Raw genomic sequence first — 10,016 nt, 5'->3', positions numbered from 1 at the left:
AAGGGGTACCACTCTTGTATGCTTGGAAAGCATTCACTTGTTCATTTGTTCCCCTACATTCACTTTGGTCATGTCCCAAAGTTCCACAATTCCCACATATCCCACTTGGGATTGATGAGGATGCCGTCATGGCATTAACATGATGCTTTGGTGATTTTGAGGCTTCTTCAAGTCTAGCCATAGCTTTTTCAAACTTCAAATTGATTGTGTCAATGTGAGCACTAAGTTGAGCACCCAATTGAGTAACGGAGTCCACTTCATGCTTTCCTCCTCTAGTAGCCTTGCGAGGTCTACTATATTGTGAGTTATGGACCGCCATTTCCTCAATCTTGTTCCAAGTTTGATTGTCGTCAACTTCGGTGAACATTCCATTTGATCCCATGTTGAGAATGTTCCTTGAATCTTCATATAAACCGTTCCAAAATTGTTGTACCAAGAACCACTCGCTAAGTCCATGGTGAGGACATGAGCGACAAATTCCCTTCAACCGCTCCCAAGCTTCATACAAAGATTCTTCATCCCTTTGCTTAAAACCCATAATTTGAGCTCTTAGCATGTTAGTCTTTTCCGGTGGGTAGAATTTTTTGTAGAAAGCTAGAGCCAACTTCTTCCAAGAATCAATTCCGAGAGTGGCCTTATCAAGGCCCTTCAACCATTGTTTCGCGGTGCCAATTAGAGAAAAAGGAAATAAGACCCATTGAATTTGGTCTTGAATTACACCGGTTTGAGAAATCGCATCACAATAGTCACAAAAGGTTTCCATATGAGAATGAGGGTCTTCACTAGGCATCCCCCCAAATTGGCTCCTTTCGACTAATTGGATAAAGGCGGATTTAGCAATAAAATTTCCGGTCAAATGTTGTGGTGTGGGAGTACCATTGGGTAGGTTCTCCTCGGTGGGTACGAAATATGATAAAAACTTAGGCATTGTGGGTTGATTTTGTATGGTATTTTGTGTTGGGTTCTCCTCACCTTCTCTTGCAAAAGGGTTGATGAACTCAATAGTTGGTTGAATATCCACAACCTCACTAATACCTCTCAAATTCCTCCTAGCAAGTCTTCTATTGGTTGTCAAAGTTCTTTCAATTTCACGATCAAAAGGTAACAAATCACCTTGTGACCTTCTAGACATGCAAAATATCAAACAACTCGAAAACAATTAGAACAAACCTTGAGGAGTTTTACTTCCCCAAGGCAAAGAAAGACACAACTAATAACAATATAAGAAAATCTAAATCAAGTTAACACCGTCCCCGGCAACGGCGCCATTTTTGGTTCGGTTCCGTTTCGTGTTCACAATTGAATAGATGTTGTCGTTGGGTCACGTCCGAATCAAAACACAATTTATAACTTCACAAACAACTCTACATTTAGTAAAGAGGTAAGTAAAGGTCGGATCCCAAGGGACAGGAATTGAGATGAGATTTCTATTGAAACTAGTGGTGTCTTAGGGGTGTCACAATTTGGGTTGATGTAGAAGGTCACTAAACTAAATAGCAATGTAAGTAAATAAGCAAGATAAAATAAAAAGATTGTAAACAATTGATAAAAAGCACTAGGGTATCATGGAGTCATAGGGGAATCATGGGAATTGATCATTGATACGTGCATTTTATATAGTCTTTTTAGCCTATTTCATGCACGTACTTCTACGTTTTTATCGTAGTTTATGCTACGAAATGCCCCGAATATGCTACTTTGGTTTGTTTTGTCTTATTTGCAGGAATGAACCAGAAAGTAGTGAAATCAAGCCTTTTACCGTCCGTTTAGCATGCATTTGGAGGAAGAGTGAATTTGGAGCGGGAATGTAGTTGTCTTGAGATGCGCAAAGAAGTAAAATAGCTAGGCGAGCAAAGGAAGAACTTCAAATTGCTAGTGCCTGATTTGGAGAGCCATATCTCGAGTTTTACATCAGATATTCAGGTGATTCCAATTGGAGATGAAAGTTTGTCCTCTTAGCTTTCCAACGCCACCGGAATCGTCCTGTTTTCCCAAGTAACGAAGAAATGGCAGCCGTTTGAAGTTCAGTGCGCAAAGCAGGAAATGCGCGCTGGAAAGTACTCGATCGAGTACAATTAAGGTCGATCGAGTACTAGCTACAGTGAGAAGATATTAGTCGACAATAATTAGATTATATCTTAGTTTTATCTTATAATTAGATTAATAATAATTATCTCTCATTATATAAGAGATACTAAGTTAGACCTAAGGGATTCATTCATTCATTCCCTGGAGTCAGTAGAGGGGACGGACGACGCTTCTTCTTTTCTCTCTATTTTTCAGAACTTGATTGTAATTCTCTTCCTTTAACCTTAATATTTCTGTTTTCAATCCTTAATCTCTCTAGTAATCTCTGCTTTATTTCTTCTCTTTGATTAGCATCTCTAATTAGTTATTAGCTTATGTTAGTTAGTTTCCCCATTAACTACAATATGTCATCTACTCTATTTAATTCTCTTGTTATTGTTATTATTAGCATTAATATGAGTAGCTAATTCCCCTTATGCTAAGACTATAGGGGATCCATAATTATGAAGGGAGAGTAATCGACTTATTAGGTTAATGCTAGTACTGTCTTTGTTGGTTAAATGCTACAATTAATTGTATCTTTCTAATTGAGTCGACGCAATTAGACCTATAATTCTTAGTGATCCTTGACCTGGACCGAAAGGTTGGAAGAGGTAGACTAGTAGCGAACAATAGAGTATTGCAGTGAGGGCGAAAGTTAAGCTGTTTACACTTTAGGGTGAATTAAGGACCGAAAGGTGACGTTCGTTACCCCTTAGACCGTATTTGCATTGACCTGAGACCTAGATTACTTGACCGGATGATTATGGTGAACCGTTTGTCTTAGCTGTTTTTCTATATCTGTTTAATCCCTTTCTCTTATTCTCTTTTCCTTATTCTTATTAGTTTAGAAAATCACATTTAAACCCCCATCTCTGTGACATCCTGACAGATTAAGTTAAACAGATAATTAGCAAAATAGCCTCCCTGTGGAGATCGACCCTACTTGCTGCTAGCTTCTGTTAGTTGTTTTTAGGTTTATTTTTGGTACAGAAACGACCGTATCAAATTTTGGCGCCGTTGCCGGGGAGGCGACGCTTTTTATCTGTTTTAATTTTGTCTGTTTTTCGCCTCAAGGGAAGACTGAGTACCTTGAGGCCGTTCTTATCTTTTTCTTTAGTGCTGTTTTGATAGGTCTTACAGGTCTATTAGACAGATTTTAGAAGGAGATTGTCGAAGGGAAGGCTTGAGTACCTTCGCCCCTTTTGCCAAGATGACGTCCGTCTCTCGACTTATTGCTCAGTTTGAAGCTCAAACTGAAAGATCTACTAATGGGGAGAGGAAAGAATCTTGGGGTTGTGGTAATCACTATGATGCTGCTCCTTCACTGAGGCCTAGACCACAACCGTTGCTGCAACAAGGCTACCCACCGCCTTGTTATTCCTTCTCACCGCAACCAATTCCCCCACTTGCTCGGAATGATGAGGCTGAAAAAGTTAAATCAATGATAAGGGCACTTGGTGAGGAATTTTCCATCCGTATACAGAAGCTAGAGGCTTGGGTGAACCAACTAGCTGTCGAGCAAACCCAAGAGCAATATGAGACGGTGTATGCTATCAACACCGACATCATTCCGTCTTATGAAGTGCCCAAATCACCTATTATTGCTAATGTTGATGACTCGAGCTTCACTGGTACTGTTCACGCAGCCCACAGTACTGATATGCACGCTGATTTAAGAGCTCCGTTGGGTGATCAATTCGATCGAGTAACTCACAGTACTCGATCGAATAGGTTGGAGGACAGGCCACTCGATCGAGCTACTGCCACTGTTCGATCGAGCAGAACTGATGCTGTAACCCTCGATCGAGAGGATGTAAATACTCGATCGAGGACTCTTGAGGAAGAAATGCTCATTCAGCTACTCACTGATCCTCAACCGATTATAGATGATGAGGAAATTGCTCGATCAAGTAATATTACTGTTCGGTCAGTCCCGTATCCACAACGATTCTTTGCCACACCGTAGATTTACGGACCGCATACGGGCTCTCAATGTCATTTTGCTCACTACGACGAGATGATCACTCAGGTACCTACTTATGCTAATTTTATTTCTCAAATTGATTGGTCTGAGAGGGATGCTGGTGAGACGATAATGAATGTAGCTATGACTGAAGAGTGTAGCACACTTCTTCGGAATGGGACCCCCCCTAATATGTCTGGTCCAAGTCGTTTTCCTACTCCGTGTTCTATAGGGACCCATTCGTTTGATAATGCTTTATGTGACCTCGATTCTAGTGTCAACATTTTACCTTTGTCGTTGGCGTTGAAATTGAGATTAACTAAGTTTACGCGCGCTAGAACGACTATACTGATTGGTGATCACTCTTATGTACGGGTCAAAGGAGCTTTACATGACGTACCTGTTAGGGTCGGGAATTTCTATATTCCCACAGATTTCATTGTCTTAAACATACCCGAAGACCGCAATGTTCCCATTATTTTGGGACGACCATTTTTTGTGCATCTTTGGCGCAATTATTGATGTCGGGGTTGGGACACTTACCTTTCAGGTCGGAGGAGAGGACTTGGTTTTACTAAGTCCGATGACCCTAGGGAATCCATACCTATCATACCTTGCATTGATATTCCCCTTGTAGACTCCGTTGACATTCCGTCTGAGCCGTATTTTGAGTCACATATTGTCGTTCTTTGTTGTAACACCTCCGCCCCATTTTGGGAGCGGGTGGAGGAACGTGTCTTTGTTTCTCTTTCTACAGGTCTTGACGAGTTTAAAGACCCGGGAGGTGAGATGGGTGCTCCTAGCATGAAGTCGGGCTGCTGGATAGACGACCCGGAGGAGGTGTTGATAAAGCTACACCGTCTAGGAAAAAGTTGCTTGATGAGGTGATAGATTGGGACCGGATCTTTGTGGGAAGTCTTTGTTCTTACATTGCCAAGTTGTGGAGGCGGATGTCCGCCCGACGATTCTTTGAAGCCACCGCGTCTAGTCGAGGCCTAGTAGTGGGCCAATGATATGTCTTTGTTGGATGATGAGAAGAAGGTCGAGTGGGACTGTCTGCGAAGCTAGCGCCACGGGAGGCGGCCGGGTTTTTTTTGAACTTTTGTTGAACTATCTATTTCTCTTTAGCTTATTGTTGAACTTTAAACGCTGTTTTACGAACTCTTTATGCTTTTCGAGCTTTGGAATGCGTGTTTTGCGGGACCACGACTCGATCGAGTAGTTTATTGCTCGATCGAGCACTTTTTGGGGAAGCCTTCACTCGATCGAGTGGTACTCGTCCTCGATCGATCAAAGTCAATAGCATGCCTACTCGATCGAGTGGTTTTTCACTCGATCGAGTCCTTCCATGCACCAGTTAACTCGATCGAGCTGTTCCAAGTGCTCGATCGAGTAGTTTTGACTCCCAGCTGCTGTTTTCCGTCTATGGAGCTACTGTTTGACTTTCTTTGACCTCCCATGTTCATGGTCGGTTTGGGGAGGTCCCCTATTTATGACGTCTTGTAAGTTTTCCGCTTTTACTCTCTTCCTCTTTTAGTTTGCATTTTCCTTTCCATGTTTTGGTACAATGGGGGCATTGTACAGTTTGGTTTGGGGAGGTTTTGCATCCATATCTGTGTCTGCATCTTGTTTTTATTGCATTTCTGTTATCACGTTTAATTTCAGTATGCATTGTTGTTTATTTTCATAAAAATCAAAAATAAAAATCAAAAATCTCATAAAAATTGAAAAATTTCAATTTTTCAAAAAAATATTCACGTTTATTTTTGCATATAGGTTGAGTCGGAACGGTAGATTTCCGTGATGAAATTGCACTTTAACTTGTCTTTTTACTTGAGCCTTGCACTTTATTGACACTTATTAGCTGAGTCTTGCGCATTTCTACGAGTTTTTGTTCAATTTAGCTGACTGTTTAGACTTGACCTGATAAATTGGCAACCTACTCTACAATTTCTGAGTTTTAGAGCCTTATAACTGGTGACATTCATGACCGGTTCATGTAGGAATTGAGAGTAGTACTCCTTGCATAGCATGTTCATTATTTTTGCACTTTTATGACATTCGATTTCTTGTCAAATGCATACATTCGGTTTTGTGGTCGGTGCCACATGCAGGGAGGTGCTTATAAATTTTCCCCTTTTCTTATATTTTTCACCCATTTAGCTCCACTTTAGCCAAAAATAGCCTTTTTGACCCATTAGCTACATCCAAAATTAAGCCTGCCTAGTCAAGCTAGTTTAGTATGTCTTTTGTGGTATGTTTATTCCGTCTGCAAGTTTGGCTCGTGTGTATTGTTGGAGTTGGTGGAAAATAAAGGAAGGAAGGATGAAAAGAAAAGAGAAAAAAAAAAAGAAATTGAAAAAAAAAAAAAAAAAAAAAGAAATTGAAAAAAAAAAAAAAAAAAAAAAAAAAAAAAAAAAAGAAAAAAAATTGAATCATCAAAAATCACGTTATACAGTGAAGTAACCAGAAGAAGAAAAGTTGGAACATTTGAGCTGGTTTGATTTTGAGACCGTATGTGTTCACTTTTATATTGTGACGGTCTCACTCCTCCGTTTTATTCATATCTTTTTGAGGAGATTGTGTTTTGGGTAGTGAGTTTTGTGGCAAAGAAGGGCACTTGTGTTTGATTTTTCAGTCAGTTGAGATTTGGATGGTCCTATATGGTCTTGTTTAGGAACTAGCCTGACGCTTTACCTCCACACTACCATAAATTGTTTTGCCTCTTCTCACCTGAACCTCACTTTCCCATATCATTTGTAAGCCCTCAGCTGTGACGGACATTGTTGGTTGGAATGTATGTGTAGTACTTGAATCGTCTATCATTTTTGTTGCATGCATGTTATGTAGGTCGCAGTCTAGGTGAGTGACTGTTTCTCTTTCTCTCTTTTACATATATTATTCACCCTTTGCTTCATGAGAGAAGAGTGACCACGTGAGAGTCCGATTTTGTTAGTCTTGCAAGGTCGATAGGTCAGCTTTATTTATGGACATCTTATAATTCGTTTGCGTAATGACCATTGTAGCTATAACTGTTGATTTTAGTCTGCATTAAACTGGTTCAAGTAGACAAGTTAAGCTAGCTCTGAGTTATCACTTCCGTTCCATTAGTTGCATTTTAGTTTACTCGAGGACGAGTAAAGGTTTGGTTTGGGGAGATTTGATACGTGCATTTTATATAGTCTTTTTAGCCTATTTCATGCACGTACTTCTACGTTTTTATCGTAGTTTATGCTACGAAATGCCCCGAATATGCTACTTTGGTTTGTTTTGTCTTATTTGCAGGAATGAACCAGAAAGTAGTGAAATCAAGCCTTTTACCGTCCGTTTAGCATGCATTTGGAGGAAGAGTGAATTTGGAGCGGGAATGTAGTTGTCTTGAGATGCGCAAAGAAGTAAAATAGCTAGGCGAGCAAAGGAAGAACTTCAAATTGCTAGTGCCTGATTTGGAGAGCCATATCTCGAGTTTTACATCAGATATTCAGGTGATTCCAATTGGAGATGAAAGTTTGTCCTCTTAGCTTTCCAACGCCACCGGAATCGCCCTGTTTACCCAAGTAACGAAGAAATGGCAGCCGTTTGAAGTTCAGTGCGCAAAGCAGGAAATGCGCGCTGGAAAGTACTCGATCGAGTACAATTAAGGTCGATCGAGTACTAGCTACAGTGAGAAGATATTAGTCGACAATAATTAGATTATATCTTAGTTTTATCTTATAATTAGATTAATAATAATTATCTCTCATTATATAAGAGATACTAAGTTAGACCTAAGGGATTCATTCATTCATTCCCTGGAGTCAGTAGAGGGGACGGACGACGCTTCTTCTTTTCTCTCTATTTTTCAGAACTTGATTGTAATTCTCTTCCTTTAACCTTAATATTTCTGTTTTCAATCCTTAATCTCTCTAGTAATCTCTGCTTTATTTCTTCTCTTTGATTAGCATCTCTAATTAGTTATTAGCTTATGTTAGTTAGTTTCCCCATTAACTACAATATGTCATCTACTCTATTTAATTCTCTTGTTATTGTTATTATTAGCATTAATATGAGTAGCTAATTCCCCTTATGCTAAGACTATAGGGGATCCATAATTATGAAGGGAGAGTAATCGACTTATTAGGTTAATGCTAGTACTGTCTTTGTTGGTTAAATGCTACAATTAATTGTATCTTTTTAATTGAGTCGACGCAATTAGACCTATAATTCTTAGTGATCCTTGACCTGGACCGAAAGGTTGGAAGAGGTAGACTAGTAGCGAACAATAGAGTATTGCAGTGAGGGCGAAAGTTAAGCTGTTTACACTTTAGGGTGAATTAAGGACCGAAAGGTGACGTTCGTTACCCCTTAGACCGTATTTGCATTGACCTGAGACCTAGATTACTTGACCGGATGATTATGGTGAACCGTTTGTCTTAGCTGTTTCTCTATATCTGTTTAATCCCTTTCTCTTATTCTCTTTTCCTTATTCTTATTAGTTTAGAAAATCACATTTAAACCCCCATCTCTGTGACATCCTGACAGATTAAGTTAAACAGATAATTAGCAAAATAGCCTCCCTGTGGAGATCGACCCTACTTGCTGCTAGCTTCTGTTAGTTGTTTTTAGGTTTATTTTTGGTACAGAAACGACCGTATCAATCATACAAACATGTTCTCAAATTATAAGCAAGCAATTATTGTTGTGATGGATTGAGTTGGGTTATATCCTACAATCCTAGGAAAGTTTGGGTCCCGGAGCCGAATCGATTAGATTGTACAACACCTACAAGTCGACTTAATCTTCCCTACTCAACAACATGCATGGTCTAATGAGACTCGAGTTGGTTTATGTCTTACAAGTCTCATTGAAAAGATAGGTGATGGGTAAAAAAATGCAAGGATTCATAGGCTCACATTTCATCAAACATAACATGTGCATGAGTTGAGATCAAAACAAGCAAGCAAATAAACCATGAAAGCATATTAATTTAAGCATGAATCATCCCCCATGTTGGTTTCCCCTAATTACCCATTAACCCTAGCTAGGTCACTACTCACTCATTATCATGTTGATCATGCTAGCAAGGTTGTTAATCATACCAACAAAATGAAACATGATTAACAAATGAAAGTAATTAACAATAATTAAAAAGGGATTACGAGAATTATACCTACTAATGATTCCAATAATAAAGCAAAGAATAAAAGAAGTACTTGATGCTTGATTGAGAGGTTGTCAATCTCCCAATAATAACCCAAATAATCTTCAATTACCCAAAATAAAGGATGAACAAAAGAGAGATTAAGGAAATAAAACTTGTATTAAAACTTGATTAATTGTTGATTACAAAACTAAAGAGAGATTTGATTGATATTAACTACTCTAATAATTGATAAGAAGAACATGCTCTTCTAATTAGACTAATGGGGTATTTATAGTGGAAATTAGGTGGATGCATTAGGGTTAACTAAGGGCTAAACTAGTAATTACACTATTTAGATTGAGCAGGGAGACGCCGGTATTTTTCGAAGGAAGGGCTTCTTTCTTTCAAGCTTGAAGAAGACGAAATTGTGCTGGGGAGGAATCCGGGCGTATTGGTGTCGGGACGGGTGGATTGTAGCAGGGGAAGACAGGCGTCTTTGGGAGAAGACGGCCGGATTCTGGTGGGGCTGCCCGGGCGTCTTTGGAGGAAGACGCACGGATTGTGCTTGTGGAGGACGGGCGGATTCAAGGCAATCCGCTCGGATTGTAGCTCAGCATTGTCTCTTCTTCTTTTCTTCCCTTTTCTTCATAAAATCCTTGGGGATTTCCTTGGGGATGCAAGGATCCTTTCGTCAACATTGCCCAACTTCTATAATATGTACAAAGGCCTTCTAATCTTGTCTCTCCTTGATGCTTGGTCATTGAATTCAATCAATTTAGTCTTGTTTTGCCATGAAAATGCAATATTTGCACTCCTTTCCTACCAAGGGATCAAAATCTCAAAGAATATGCAAAACAAAGA

General features: G+C 39.5%; 1 non-coding gene across 1 annotated transcript; it reads left to right on the top strand.

Moving 5' to 3' along the window:
• The first annotated feature begins 449 nt into the window (after window positions 1–449).
• Window positions 450–556, top strand: LOC141644652 (small nucleolar RNA R71). Its single transcript, XR_012544264.1, has one exon. It is a non-coding gene; the product is annotated as a small nucleolar RNA R71 (small nucleolar RNA).
• Window positions 557–10,016: the final 9,460 nt, after the last annotated feature.

The sequence above is a fragment of the Silene latifolia genome, chromosome 2 (genome assembly GCF_048544455.1).
Source record: "Silene latifolia isolate original U9 population chromosome 2, ASM4854445v1, whole genome shotgun sequence".
Lineage (NCBI taxonomy): Eukaryota > Viridiplantae > Streptophyta > Magnoliopsida > Caryophyllales > Caryophyllaceae > Silene > Silene latifolia.
Note: the sequence above shows the minus strand (reverse complement) of the source record. Positions and strands in the feature narration are given on the sequence as shown.